General features: G+C 42.5%; 1 protein-coding gene across 5 annotated transcripts in view; it reads left to right on the top strand.

Moving 5' to 3' along the window:
* Window positions 1–4,177: 4,177 nt before the first annotated feature.
* CDK17 (cyclin dependent kinase 17) overlaps window positions 4,178–15,783 on the top strand; it is a 115,974-nt gene continuing 104,368 nt past the window's right edge. Inside the window, exons 1-3 of one of the 5 annotated variants that reach the window (XM_063786979.1) lie at window positions 5,055–5,181; window positions 8,836–8,955; window positions 11,421–11,517. The gene's annotated coding sequence lies outside the window, so the exon portion shown is untranslated. Of the gene's footprint in view, window positions 4,795–5,054; window positions 5,182–5,216; window positions 5,446–8,835; window positions 8,956–11,420; window positions 11,518–15,783 lie in introns of those variants that run through there. The other 4 variants (XM_063786978.1, XM_001147273.7, XM_054663433.2 and 1 more) reach the window with 4 other exon arrangements.

The raw sequence follows: 15,783 nt of genomic DNA, 5'->3' as shown, positions 1-15,783 counted from the left end.
GTATTCTGATGATATCAAATAGATCTGCTCTGTAAAATCTCTACCATTAAGCTTTAAGTGACAGGGTACAACTGTATCATTATGCAATGGTATATAGCTGTTTTGCAGGTGTTGGGATGGTACAAAATATTAAAAATAAATGTTAAGGCCTGGCTAGATGTTTCATTTTTGAAGCAGGTTTTAAAAAGCCTTTGACAAAACTCCTTTCTTGCCTACAGCTTCATTTTTGCCAAATGTAAAATTATTTTGCTATTGGGGGAAAATTGTTGATTGCTGTCCTTAGCTTAATTTGCTTTACTCTTCTTGCAAAACAAGCAAACAAACATACAGACTTCCTATATGATTCAGCCTAGTAAAACAGGGAACGAACCCAGACAAAAAGTGTTTTTTCTATTTGGTCAGTTATCTAATTTCTTTGAGAATTTTTAAGGAATATGAAATAATAATTAGAAATAGTCCAGAAATTCAGACATATGGAAAATTGTTTTGTAAATAAAGCTATGTATTGATGTTGTATAGAGCAGTGGTTCTCAAACTTTATTGTGCAGCAGAATCTTAGAAAATCTGGGTAAACAGTTTGCTGGGCCCCACCCTAGAGTTTCTGATTCAGTTGGTCTGGAGCGGGAACTGAGAATTTGCATTTCTAAGAAATTCCCAGGTAACACTGCTGAGAACCACTGATGTAGAGCAATTGAAAACCAGCTTAAGTGTTTCTTGTTTGTATCTTATCTGAAAGTTTCATATTTGTTTCCCAGACAGTGTCATTTTCAGAATGTGAATCCCAGCAAAGATTTTCTGGACTTACCACATTTAACTCTCTTTGTCCAAAGTTCAATGACCTTCAAAATTTTCTCCCCTCAATATTTTTATATATGTCGCATGATATAGCTATTCTATGGTGAAAACATTTTGGGATATACTTGTTTCACTGGAAAGAAGACTATTTTTCAATCTCAGAACTCCTAAGAGCCTTAAACATGTAAATGTATATTGTGAATTTCCAAAAGGGAGATAAAGTATGTGGCATTCCTCAAGTGGATTTGATCTTGGAATTCTTCCTCAATCTTTCTCCTCCACTAAGCACTATGGAATGTCTATTAATCACAGTTAGGGAAATATTCTAAGTAAATAATTTTATAATTTAACATAGTTTTACAAGGTAAAAAAAAAAAAGCCTATATTACAACCTACGGAAAAAACAACTAACATGCTCACAATATTACATATAATTTTTTTTTTTTCAGACGGAGTCTTGCTCTGTCACCCAAGCTGGAGTGCAGTGGTGTGATCTCAGCTCACTACAACCTCCACTTCCTGGGTTCAAGCAATTCTCCTGCCTCAGCCTCCTGGGTAGCTAGGATTACAGGCTCCTGCCACCACGCCTGGGTAATTTTTGTATTTTTAGTAGAGATGGGGTTTTGTTATTTTGGCCAACCTGGTCTCGAACTCATGAGCTCAAGTGATCCACCTGCCTCGATCTCCCAAAGTGCTGGGATTACCGGTGTGAGCTACCGCGCCTGGCCAAATTTTAAATCGGTTTAGAAAAGTAATTAAATAGGCCATGGGGCTGGGTGCTGTGGCTCACCCAGCACTTTGGATCACTAGAGCTCATGAGTTCGAGACCAGCCTGGCCAACATGTCCAAACCCCGCCTCTACTAAAAATACAAAAATTAGCCGGGCGTGGTGACGGGCACCTGTAATCTCAGCTATTCAGGAGGCCGAGGCAGGAGAATTGCTTGAACCCGGGAGATGGAGATTGCAGTGAGCTGAGATGGTGCCACTGCACTCCAGCCCGGGTGACAGAGCAAGACTCCCTCTAAAAATAAATAAATAAATAGATAAATAAATAGGCCAGGGGTGGTGGCTCCTGTTTGTAGTCTCAGCACTTTGGGAGGCCGAGGTTGGAGGATTGCTTGATGTCAGGAGTTTAATACCAGCCTGGGCTGTTGGCATAGTGAGACTCCATCTCATTTAAATAAATAAATAAATAAATATAAAAAGTAATGAAATAAATATTGTGCAATCTGTAATTTTTTTTTCATTGAAAGAACAAATCCTCCAGGTGCGGTGGCTCACGCCTGTAATCCCAGCATTTTGGGAGGCCGAGGAGGGTGAATCATCTGAGGTCAGGAGTTTGAGACCAGCCTGGCCAACAGGGTGAAACCCTGTCTCTACTAAAAATGCAAAAAATTAGCCGGGCGTGGTGGCGGATGCCTGTAATCCCAGCTACTTGGGAGGCTGAGGCAGGAGAATTGCTTGAACCTGGGAGGCGGATGTTGTAGTCAGCCGAGACCACGCAACTACACACCAGCCTGGGCAACAAGAGCAAAATTCTGTCTTAAAAAAAAAAAAAAGAAATAACAAACCAATCAATCAAATAATCACCTAAGTTTTCATTATGAATTCGTCTTTTTTTTTTTTTTTTGAGACGGTGTCTCATTCTGTCACCCAGGTTGGCGTGCAGTGGAGGAATCTCAGCTCACCGCAAACTCCGCCTCCCCGGCTTAATGGATCCTCCCACCTCAGCCTCCCAATTACGAATTCTTTGTTATGCTAATGAAAGATGTAGAAAGAGGAGAGGGTGCTTTGGATGAGACAGAATAATCTTTTTATTTCTCATGGAGTAATTTTAATCTAATGATATGAAGGTATAAGTATTAATGCTGAAACTCAGAATGCCATTTCATAGGCTCCCTTTTTTGGTGATTTTTTGATATTTACTAAAGTACTAATTTAGATGAGGCAAGTATATGAAAATCCTTTCATATAAATAGGCCTTGTATAAATATCAGTATTTCTCTTTAACTTAAAAAGAACTCTGAAAATGATGCTACATCTTGCTATATTATAAAGTTCCAAGTTTGACTTGGACAAATCTAAAAAGCCTCATTAACAGTGCTTTTAAACAAAGCGCACTTGTTCTAACGGAAAGCTTGTTATGTATATTTGCATTCTTGGTTGGTAAACAAGTGTTAAATACGCGTAGAGCATAATTGTTGCTAATTTACGGGTCCTGGTAATTTTAGAGGCATGGGAAAAGCCTGATTGACACGTACGATCGTTGGATATAACTGTAGATGCATTTAACTTTGCCAAACAAAATAAGAGAAAGATGTCAGCATGCAGCATTTTTAAGGGGGAAAGGATTCATCCCTAAATCCAAAAAGATAATTCCCCGAAGTTCTTGGCACATAATGTGATTTGAAACTTCAATGCAGCTTCTACTTCCGGGTGTTAACATGGGAAAAAAAATTTATTTCACTTCACAGGACTTTTATGTGGGTTTTTTTTTTCTTGTTTATGTTGTCTACATCCGGTCCCTACTCTCTTCTTTCAATCCTCTCATTATCTCCCTCTAGGGGTTTAAGTTTGTTTTAACTTTATGCTTTTATCCTTATTAGTGGAAAAAAGCGGGTCAGTATTACTTTAGTTTGTCTTCACTGCCACTCTGCTGTTCATTCCTGAACTAGCTTTTAGCCTCTGGGAAAGGAGAAAGTAAAAACAGTTGCAGAAACTGGGCCAACCTCTCGCGGCCCGCCTCCCGCAAGAAAACAAAACCTAACCCGTGCAACAGTAGTCCTTTCTGTTTTCATAGCACCTTGTATTTCTCCGCTTATAACGTTCAGATTTTTATGATAGTTATTGATCATCTTTCATCCCAGCTAGACTCTCCATCCTTAGAGGACTCAGCATATTGCCGGGCACATGATAATATATACAAAACACTGTACTGTAGTTTAAATGAATAGATGCCGTGTGTGTGAGAGACTGCGGCACTAGTACCCACGTACCCACACACAACAAAGGAGAAAAGTTGCAGCCATCAACATTTTTCAGTGTGGGTCCTTTGACACGGACTCTCTAGAAAGTCAGTGGAGAACTGTGGCATGGACACCTTGTACAGTAATTACTTGTATAACTGAAGCACGAGTTTTGGTTTGGTAGCGGGAAGTTGAGGGGCAGGGGGATGTTGGAGTGGCTGAATTATTCACATAATTTCTCCCCCAGTAGCTGCGGACAGGCACTCATTCCGGTGGGGTTCCCTGGCCCCCTCCGCCGCTCCCCGCACGCCCGCACTTCGGAGCTGGGAGTTTCCCGGGGACACCCGCCCCGCCCTGCAGGCCCCGCCCCCGGCCACCGGCCCCGCCCCCGCCGCCGCCGCCGCCGGCAGGGGTCGCGCTGCCCCCGGCGAGCCGCTCAGGCGGGGGTGGGGTAAGCTCCCGCGGCCGGTCGCTTTTCTCCGCCGCCGCTGGTTGGATCGTTTCAATAAAAGTGTTTTTTCTCTTGCACTCGCTCTCCTCCGGGGAACAGGCGGAGGCGTCAATCCGCAGCCGCCGAGTGTGAAAGCGACGCACACGCAAGGAGCGAACGCGGCCGCCCGCAGTCTCCTGAGCTCCTCGCGGGCCGCCGCAGAGCCGCGGAAAAGAAGGAGCCAGCGCCCGGCCAGACAGTCTCGGCCAGACAGTCTCAGCCCGCCGTCGGCGCCCGCCGCGCTCGCGCCCGGCTGCTCCGAGGGGATTAGTGGGCCGTCCGCGCGGCTCGTCGGCGCGGGAGCCATGTTGACCGAGGGACTTGGCAACGCGTGAGACACCCGCGGCCCCTCCCGAGGCTCCGGACCCGCGGCGAGAGCCGGAAGGCGGCTGTGGCGGCGGAGGCCTGCGCTCGGAAGCGCCTCACGTCTGCCGGCCGCTGAGACCCGGACCTGCATCCGGTCGCCGCGGGCGTCCGCGGAGCAGCTTCCCCCCGCGCCTCTCTTCGCCTCGCCTCGGGACCCGCGGTCCCCGCTCTTGCTGGTGAGTTGGCGGCTGGCGTCCGCGCCGCGCTTTCCCCTGGTGTCGGGTCGGCCGCGGGGCCGGGAGGCTGCGTGGGACAGAGGCGGGGGCGGGGGCTACTGGGGGCGCGGGTGGCTCAGGCCCGGTCGGGAAGTTGAGCGAGGAGGCGCGGCGCGGGGGGCTAGCGTGCGCCTGTCACCTCTCCGGTCCAGCGAGGACCCTGGGTCGCCCGGGGATTTCCGGGGCTCGGGTGGGGTGTGAGTGTCTGCTAGCTGCTTCCCAGGAGGCGCCGACAGATATAGACGCCGCCGCCTCCGGTGCTCGCTGCCGCTTTGGTCTGCGGGGGAGGCCGGTCTCCCCGCGAGGCGGAGGAGGGGAAAGAGGCAGAAAGTCCCCCGAGACACAAAGGTCCCCTCGGCGGGGGTGGAGCTGGAGGCGCAGGCGACGCTGCCCGGGAGGGGAAGGAAGGGGCGCGGGTCCGCGGGAGGTGGGCGAGGAGGCGGCGGTCGCGGCGCCTGCAGCTCCTTGGAGACGCTGGGCTGTGCGCGGGTGGGGAGCGCGGAGGAGGAGGAGGAGCCCGCGCGTGGGAGCGGGCAGAGACAAAGATCAGGGCAGCCTCCTGCTGGCGGGTCACACCCCGGAGTGTTGGTCAAGAGCGGAGGTAGAGGGAAGGTGGGAAACCCAGCAAACCGATGGGGAGGGGAAAATGGGGGGAGGAGGGTGCCTAGTGCTGTCTCCGTCGCAGTTGCTTTTCTCAGCATTTTTGTGCCCGATGCTATGCCCGATGCTTTTGCTCCCCAACTCAGCTGGATAGCTCCAGATTCCCTCCCTCCTGTCACCCCCACACTGCCACATTGACTCTCCTGTGGTTTTCCCCTCATTCTCCCCCTACTTTTCACCCACTCCTTTTCGGGTAAGCAGTATTTTGCTTTCAGCTTGGGGAACGTTCGTTAATGACAGGATGTCTGAGCTTGTTCTGACCCTGAACTGCCTTGAACTTCTCTCTCTTCCTCCCACCCTTTCCTTTTCTGGGATCTATAATGTCACATGGCCGTTAACAATTAGCTTTTCTTTTGCAAAAGTGGCAAAAAGCGTTTAGCTGAAATCTGTGGCTCTCGCCTCCTTTATATGAATATGTCCACCAAAGACACCTCGTTGGTCATGTTCTATCACCTCTTCGTCAAATTGACATCAGGTCCTAACAGGTCACTTTCAAGATACAGAAGAGGCAAATTTTGTTTTGAGACTTGGCCATTCCTAGGGTCAGCAAAGTGTATTCCTGGCAGCCAGACCTTCAGTCACTTATCAGGAAATGCTTAACCTAAAGACAGACAATTCTTTCCCCAAACTTTGCTGTTTCTTTTTTGAGTCTTTGTTGAAAGACTTCTTTTAAAAGGCGTTTGTGTGAGAAGATCACAGTAACAAATCTGGCTTATTCTGTTTTAGACTTACTTTCTTAACTCTTGGGCAGAAGAAAATGAATGAGATTTGAAGACCTTTGATACCTTGAGTAGACAAAGCTTCCCTTGAAACTAGAAATAAGACGAAACTAGATTTTAAGGGGAAAAAATTTGCTAGTGGTAATATAATTGGTTTTGTTTCATTTTTTTATGAGTCTGAGGAGTTGACATTAAACGTTGGGCTGTTGCTTTGTTAATGAAGTCATTTCAATTTTTGCAACTCTTAACATCTGCATGCTTCCATAAACAGTGGGTTGGAACAAAAGAAAATGTGGCTAAGGGATATTCCTTAAATTCTTTTTTATGTTATGAGAGAGAATATTGGAATATAAAGAATGTTACTTTATCTGGTAAACCATCTCATAGGCCAGAAGCACTAACAGTTTGAATGGTTTGCTTAAAAAAAAACGGGAGTCTTTGAATTTAAGCTTATGTAAAATTACTATGCAAATATAGGTTATTATTTATTTTTACAGTGAAAATAAAACACTTGAAGTATAAATGGAAAGAAAAAAGCAAAGCCTGTTTAATATAGAGGCATTAATGTTGATATCACTGTACGAACAGTCATAGCTTGCTGCTCACTGCCGTTAAAGGGTTGACATACAAACATTGTGGAAGAGATTTCAGTTTGAGGGCTAGTGTCTGAATTATGGACTCCTTACCCTACTCCACCACTTAAAACATTTTAGAGACTTTTGTGAAACTAACAGGTCATATAATTAATAATTGTTGTTTTATGTACATTTATCGAAAGGCCATATTGAGGATACATTGATTTTTTTTTCTGCATATTTATCAGTATCGAATTAGAAAATTGAACCTTCAGTGTTACTAGATGGAAATCTACCAAAAAGTAGCAAGGTTTCCGAATGGTGGGATTTGTTGGTGATTAAACATTTTTTTCCTGTATTTTACAAGTTTCACATTACATTTACAATGAGAAAAAAATGTAAATGTAGAATTAAAGTCTTGTTAACATCGTAATTTGCCTATTGCTGTACTAAAAGAAGCTTTTATAAAATGTATCATTCTCATCCTTAGATTCAGGCCAGAAAGTAACTTTCAGTGTTAGGTATTTGAAATAATGCAGCCTGTCATATGTACTCTGGTTACCAGAATGAAAAAACAAAAAGAGATACATACATAGTAAGGAAACATGAAATTGGAGGAATTGATCCCCATGTGTATTGCAGCTTCATATACCAGTAGTCTCTAATAAGTCATTGCTTTAATTAAAAAAAAAATAGAAAATTTAAATTTTATTTGCCCTGTAGCACAGGATAGCTGTGTCTAAGCGCAGATTTTAACGTATATGTTTGTTGATATATTTAGTTTTCAGATACCAGTGCAGTCCTACAATTATGGTGGAACTAGATGGCATATAAAATCATTTTGTTGCTTTGTTGAGGCTTGTTTTTTTCCTTATTTTCAGCAATATTTTCCTTCTTTCCTTTCACTGAAAAACAATGCAACTATTTTATTTTGAACAATGGAAGCTGTAATGGCAACTGGGGTAGCTATTCAAAAGTGGAGATGACGATGTCCCTTAATATTACAACAGTTATCTGTGAACACAAAAATTTTTACCCTATGATTTTCTTTGTTATTGTCTACTAATGCTGAATATTTATAAGACATTACATTTTGAATCTTTATTGATGTTTCCTAGTCTTTAGAAAATTCTACCGTCATGGGCTAGCATTCTTTTACATGGCATTTAGATTTCCAGGATGTTCTTTGTATTTTTTGTTTGTTTGTTTGTTTTGTTTGTTTTAGACTTTCAGGATGGATAATTACTTTATTGCTATATTGTAAAAATTATATTCTCTAGGGAATTTTACCTGTTTAAAAAATTGTCTCAGTTTTCATACATGGGAAGGATGAATAGTTTTAGGTTCTTTTGAATTTTGAATGGATAATTTTTGCCTAAACTTTTAAACAGGAAATCGGTAAAGTATATTTCATAAAGTGATATGGAAAATGCAGAAGATAAACAATAGGTTTATGGCATTTAAAAATGTGCTTTATGTAGCATTTTTGAAGTTAAAAAAACTGCCTGTAATAGCGAACCTAGTGTAGTTCACTAGCATTCAATCTACAATGTTGGCAATTTCTTTGAACTGATGGGGAGAGGACCAGTTAAACTGGCTTTTAAGAATTTTTATTGTCATCAGTGGATTCTTTGTCATTATTTTGCTTCCAGTATAGTTAGTTGGTGGTTACTTTTGATATCTGCAAAATATTGACCTGGCAAGAGGAATTGCCAAGGGCCAGAGAAGTGTATTGAATATACCTCAGTGTAGTTTATTGTTCCCAGCCTGTCTGCCTCTCCCTGTTGGCCAACATGGAAAATCAATAGACATCTACCAGTAAATCTAATAAGTAATGTTACCGTGTTCTGCAGTAACCTGCAATACTGAATACTGTTTGAGGATGTAGATTTACAGATCTATGGCATATTGGGATGAGGTGAAAATTATCTTGCTCTCCAAAGTCTCCTTTCGAAAATATTTTTTGATATCACCTTATTTTACTTGGGCTACTATAACAAAATACCATACATTGAGGTGGCTTAAAACACAGACGTATTTTCTCACAGGTCCGGGGCTGGAAGTCTGAAATCAGCTAAGCACCTGCCCTCTCAGCTGTCTTCTCCCTGGGCACTCTTAAGTCCTTTCCTCCCTGCCTGCAGGTGAAGTGGGAGGGAGGGGAGGGAGAGGTGAGGATGTCTTTTTCTTTTCTACTTAAAAGGGCACAAATCCTGTCATGAGAGGGTCTCACTCTTAGGACCTAATCTAAACCTAATTACTTCCCAAAGGCCCACCTCTAATAGCCATCACACTGGGAGGTTTGGACTTCAACATGTGCATTTTGGGGGTACACAGATCTTCAGTCCATAACATAAACTTTGTGAAAGAAATTAACGTTAATTATTTACCTCCTCTACTAGGCACTATGCTAAGTATTATTTTGTGAAATCCTCACAATAAGCGCTTCATATAGGTATTCTGCCTGTTTTCAAATGAAGAAACAAAGACCTTAGGTTAAGTCATTGTTTCCAGGGACCGACCTCTGTGGTAACATTGACATTCCAGTTTAGGCATTCAAACCACTACTCTACACTGTCTCCATGAGGATGAGATGTTAAAAAGTCAATGTTACTGTCTGCACTCTATAAACAGCGAGTGAGAAATTAGAAAAGCTCATCAAAATACGATTTAAAGTACATTGAACTAGTTTTACTACATTAAAAGATTGCAGTATATAAAATATGTAAGGTAGGACATGTTGCTCAAAATGAATTAAAAATCAAGATGCTAAAAAAATTTAAAACATTTATATGGGCCAGGCATGGTGGCTCACGCCTGTAATCCCAGCACTTTGAGAGGCCGAGCCGGGCAGATCACAAGGTCAAGAGTTCCAGTCCAGCCTGGCCAACATGGTGAAACCCCATCTCTACTAAGAATACAAAAATTAGCTGGGCACGGTGGTGCATGCCTGTAATCCCAGCTACTAGGGAGGCTGAAGCAGGAGAATTGCTTGAACTTGGGAGGCAGAGGTTGCAGTGAGCCAAGATCGCACCATGGCACTCTAGCCTGGCGACAGAGCAAGACTCTGTCTCGGGGGGAAAAAAATTATAGATTTTTTGAATAAATAATAAATAAAAATAAAATAAATAATAAATGTTTTTTGTCTACTTTTTTTTTTTTTTTTTTTTTTGAGACAGAGTCTCTCCCTCAGTTGGCCCAGGCTGGAGTGCAGTGTTGCAGTTGCGTGATCTCAAGCTATTCTCGTGCCTCAGCCTCCGGAGTAGCTGGGACCACAGGTGGTGTGAGCTTCCACGTCCAACTAATTTTTGTATTTTTAGTAGAGATGGGTTTTCACCATGTTGGCCAGGCTGGTCTCGAACTCCTGACCTCAGGTGATCTGTGCACCTCGGTCTCCCAAAGTGCTGGGATTACAGGTATGAGACACCGTACCCGTGCTTCTCTACCTTTTAATAACACATTTTTGTTTCTTTTTATGCATTTGTTAGTGTAAATATATTCAAGAATACTCTACATTTTGTGTACATGTTTGTAAACAAGGGAAAAGGACCCAAAGGTAATTTCTCTTTCATTGTATTCTAGTTCAGTTACTAACTTTGGCCTTCTCAAGTCATATTAATCTACTATTCTTATAATTGATGGGTAATGTTTGTTATTAGTATGTGTTAATATTCAATAATGTAAACAACGTTGGTAAAAGTTGATATTAATACTTGTGAGAAATTTTTCTTTTTTTGAGATGGAGTCTCACTCTGTTGCCCAGGCTGGAATGCAATAGCGTGATCTTGGCTCACTGCAACCTCCGCCTCCCGGGTTCAAGTGATTCTCCTGCCTCAGCCTCCCGAGTAGCTGCGATTACAGGCGTGCACCACCACGCCCAGCTAATTTTTGTATTTTTAGTAGAGATAGGGTTTCACCATGTTGGCCAGGCTGGTCTTGAGCTCCTGACCTCATGATCTGCCTGCCTTGGCCTCCCAAAGTGCTGGGATTACAGGCGTGAGCCACTGCGCCTGGTCTATACTTGTGAGAAACTATCAAGTAACAGCATTGAAGCCCTTATCACTCCAAATTTAGACTTGCTCTTCTTTAAATTAGTTAATATGTATTTTTTAGTATTATTTTAGAATAAACATTTTTTGAAGTATAACAACTTAGATTTTAGTATTTTATATTATTGACTTGTAATGTTATTTCTGGCGGAAAAAGAAGCTTTTCATTGAGTATGTGTGTGTGTGTGTGTTTGTGTTTGTTAAGATACAGGGTCTCACTCTGCCACCCAGGTTGATTGCAGTGGTGTGATCACTGCTTCTTGTAGCCTTGATCTCTGGGGCTCCAGTGATCCTTCCACCTCAGCCTCCCAAATAGCTGGGACTACAGGTTCAGCGCCACCAGTCTTGGCTAAGTTTTGTGTTTTTAGTGGAGATGGGGTTTTGCCATATTGCCCAAGCTGTTCTTGAACTCCTGGGCTCAAGCAATCTGCCTGCCTCAGCCTCCCAAAGTGCTGGAATTACAGGTGTGAGCCACTGTGCCCAGATTTTTTACTGATTCTGAAGTAAAATTGGATTCCTTAGACTTAAGCACCTTGAGTCTGACCTATTAAATTAGCTTTTTTTTTTTTTTTTTTTTTTTTTTTGAGGCGGAGTCTCACAGGCTGGAGTACAATGGCACGATCTTGGCTCACTGCAACCTCCACCTCCCGGGTTCAAGCGATTCTCCCTGCCTCAGCCTCTCGAGTAGGTGGAATTACAGGTGTCTGCCACTATGCCCTGCTAATTTTTGTAGTTTTTAGTAGAGATGAGGTTTCACTATCTTGGCCAGGCTGGTGTTGAACTCCTGACCTCGTGATCCACCCGCCTCGGCTTCCCAAAGTGCTGGGATTACAGGTGTGAGCCACCGTGCCTGGCCTTAAATTAGTTTTAAGAAGTGGTCCTTTATGTCTCAATTTAAGTTAATAAATTTAATTTTTCAATTAACTCAGGTTTGCAGTTGGTATTTTTAAAGCATTTGTTACGTCCTCAGTATTGTATTAGCCATTATCTGTGTTGTAACAATATAATTTAATGTGGCAATATTGTAACATATAAAATAACAGCAATGTTGGTTGTCTGAGTATTCTGTCCACAGCCTTCTTTCCAGGTTTTATGTGTTCCTGGCAATCTGGTCTATATTTAGGGCTTTGTTCTCATCACCCATATGCAATAATCTCCACCTCTTTATTTCTAATCCAGACCTCTTTTTCTGAGTTGCATTCCAGCTTCCTACTCAATATTGCCTTAGTGCTCCCTTACCTAAACTGAACTCGAATCCCCTATTTCTGTTCCCAATTTCAGTGAATGGTACCACTGTCAGCCTAGTCACGTAAGCCAAAAACTTTGGCAGCTTCTTTCTTACGCTTTTCTGTTATGCTCATTTCCCCTTAGTCCAGTTAGTCACACCAAGTCCTGTTAATTTTAATTCCTAAATATCTTTTAAATTTATTTTTTCCTGTGTCACTTTCTTACATAAGGGTTTTGGAATGTCTTATCTGATTTGCTGGCTCCAGTTTTGTCCCATTTTAATCTATCCATATTCTTTCTTTATGTTTATATATGTATCTTATTTTATCCTTTTTTCCGTACTGCCGTCCATTCATCCATCCATGTCTGAAGTACCTGCCTACTCTGTACTAGACACTATGGTAGGGGCTAGGATACAAAGATGAAGAAACTGGTATGTTGATATTACAATGCTATGACACTTGTAGAGAAATTCTCATTTTTAAGCCCAAATGTCTCTTTCTCCAACGTGATCTTTGTTCCATTCTGACAGTTATGGTGGTTCTGCTATATAGTATTTATGTATACTGTAGTACTTAATATGTTATGTTGTAATTAATTATTTTCAGGTCTCTCCCTCTTTTGGCTGGTGTTGTGCTCCAGAGAGGCCATGTTTTTTTTCATTTCTGTATTTCTTCCCGTATTATCGTACTCTTAAATTGAATAAAGTGATGGAATTAGGAGGAACAACACCGAGTTGGTAAATTAAGGTCAGAGTAGGCTTAGAAGCAATCAAGAATACGTTTTGATATAGTAGATAATAAAAAAGTGTAAAAGGTTTCAAATATTGGAGCTATACAGTTTTGGTGGTATTTGTGTGAGAGCAATCTAGAGCAGTTTGTAGGCCAACTTGGAGGGACAGTAACTTGGCATTATTGAGACTGTTTAATTGCATGTGAGCTGTACTAACTTGTTAGTGAAAATGGAGAGAAAAGGGGTGTGGCCTTCAAAGATTGTTGTCTTTTAGACAAAATGGAAATATAAAATTATAATGTTAATATGTAAAGAAAGTTCTCATTTCTGAAGGTCTAAAAATATTGGTCAGTATATCAGTAAAATTTGGTTTAACCGAAAAAAACTGGCCTGCCGCGGTGGCTCACGCCTGTAATCCCAGCACTTTGGGTGGCCAAGGCGGTCAGATCACTTGAGGTCAGGGGTTCGAGACCAGCCTGGGCAACATGGCGAAACCCCATCTCTACTAAAAATACAAAAAATTAGCCGGGCGTGTTGGCGCAGGCCTGTAATTCCAGCTACCTGGGAGGCTGAGGCATGAGAATTGCTTGAACCCGGGAGGTGAAAGTTGTAGTGAGCTGAGATCATACCACTGCACTCCAACCTGAGTGACAGAGTGAGACTCTGTTTCAAAAAAAAAAAGAAAAAAAAATCAAAAACAAAACAACCCCCCGCCCCAAAATTGTCCTTAATGAAATCTAGCTCTTTAACTGTGTAGTATTGGCTTAAATGCGCTTACTGCAGTGCAGAATTGTACTCAAAGGATCAAACAGTGCATTTAATGTTATTCATTCTGCTGTGGTAGTTTATGTATACAGTTGACTAGAAGCTTTGTTTTTCTTTTTTTTTTTTGAGATGGAGTCTCCCTCTGTCGTCTAGGTTGGAGTGCAGTGGTGCAATCTCAGCTCACTACAACCTCCACCTCCCGGGTTCAGTAAATTCTCCTGTCTCAGCCTCCCGAGTAGCTGGGATTATAGGCATGTGCCACCATGCCTGGCTAATTTTTGTATTTTTAGTAGTGTTGGCCAGGCTGGTCTCTAACTCCTGAGCTCAGGTAATCCACCCACCTTGGCCACCCAAAGTGTTGGGATTACAGGTGTGAGCCGCCACACCCGGCCTTGTTTTTAAATGGAATTACAGTAATTAAATAAAAACTGTTCCATGGTCTACTTTTAAACTTGAAGGATTTTTTTTTCTTTTTCTTTTCTGTCTTTTTTTTTTTTTTTTTTTTTGAGATGGAGTCTCACCCCATCGTCCAGGCTGGAGTGCAGTGGTGCGATCTTTGCTAACTGCAACCTCCACCTCCCAGGTTCAGGCGTCTCCTGCCTCACCCTCCTGAGCAGCTGGGACTACAGGTGCATGCCATTGTGTCTGGCTAATCTTTGTATTTTTAGTGGAGACAGTGTTTCACCATGTTGGGCAGGCTGGTCTTGAACTCCTGAGCTCAGGTGATCCACCCACCTAGGCCTCCCAAATTGCTGGGATTAAAGGCGTGAGCCACCGCGCCTGGCCAAGGCTTTTTTAAAATGCCTGTAATCCCAGCACTTTGGGAGGCCTAGGTGGGTGGATCGCCTGAGCTCAGGAGTTCGAGACCACCCTGGTCAACATGATGAAACCCGTCTCTACTAAAAAATACAAAAAAATTAGCCGGGTGTGTTGGCACGTGCCTGAAGGGAGGAGAATCACTTGAACCTGGGAGGTGGAGGTTGCAGTAAGCTGACATCGCCACACTGCACTCCAGCCTGGGCGACAGAGCGAGACTCCATCTCAAAAAAAATAAAATAAAAATTGAGTTTTAAATTATACCTCTTTTCGGCCAGGCGCGCTGTCTCACGCTTGTAATCCCAGCACTTTGGGAAGCTGAGGCAGGCGGATTATGAGGTCAGGATATCGAGACCATCCTGGCCCACATGGTGAAACCCCGTCTCTACTAAAAATACAGAAATTTGCTGGGTGTGGTGGCGCATGCCTGTAATTCCAGCTACTCAGGAGGCTGAGGCAGGAGAATCTCTTGAACCTGGGAGGTGGAAATTGCAGTGAGCCAAGATCACACCATTGCACTCCAGCCTGGTGACAGAGTGAGACTTCCTCTCAAAACAAAACAAAACAAAACAAAAACCCTCTTCTATAATAGGTGTATTATAAGTAATAAATTTATTTTAAATATTAGTTCGAGATTATGGCTTGGTAACGTCTTGTTTGAAGTGTGACATTTAAAATGAATTTTCATAATTTGTGGGAGTCAGTGCCTTTTTAAATTCCTCAGCTTACACAGTCTTCTTAAAACACTTTTTATATTAAGCTTTTGAGATCATGGTTTATTAACCAACATTTATCATTTCAGAAACAGTGGGGTATTCTGTGTTGCAATAATTTTTGCCCATAAGTTGGTGAGCATGGATTTTTTTGTTGATCCCTCCCTTCTCCAGATATCATTTCCATTTCCATTTTGCTCTCATCCCCTTTCTTCCCAAGAAGCTATAAAATGGTTGAAACATTTATTTCAGGTACAATTTTTTGGAAAATATCTGCAACTTAGGTTTCTATTGTATAAAGTTTAGAATTTGTTATATGTTTTCAATTTTCTTTTCATAAAGCCTACTTCAGTAATAACTTATAATAACCATATTACTATAAGCTCGTTATTTTAACTCTTGGCTGGGCAAGGTGGCTCATGCCTGTAATCCCAACATTTAGGGAGGCAGACTGAGGAGGATCACTGGAGCCTAGGAGTTTGAGGCCAGCCTGGGCAACATAGGGAGACCCCATGCCTACAAAAAAATTTAAAAAAAAAATTAGTTGAGCATGAGATGGCACATGCCTGTAGTTCCAGCTACCCAGGAGGCTGAGGCAGAAGGCTCTCTTGAGCCTGTCTCAAAAAAAAAAAAAAAAAAAAATAATAATAATAATAATAGTAATAATAAAAAGTGAGGCCTGGTGGGAGGTATTTGG

The sequence above is a fragment of the Pan troglodytes genome, chromosome 10 (genome assembly GCF_028858775.2).
Source record: "Pan troglodytes isolate AG18354 chromosome 10, NHGRI_mPanTro3-v2.0_pri, whole genome shotgun sequence".
In the NCBI taxonomy this organism is placed as follows: domain Eukaryota; kingdom Metazoa; phylum Chordata; class Mammalia; order Primates; family Hominidae; genus Pan; species Pan troglodytes.
Note: the sequence above shows the minus strand (reverse complement) of the source record. Positions and strands in the feature narration are given on the sequence as shown.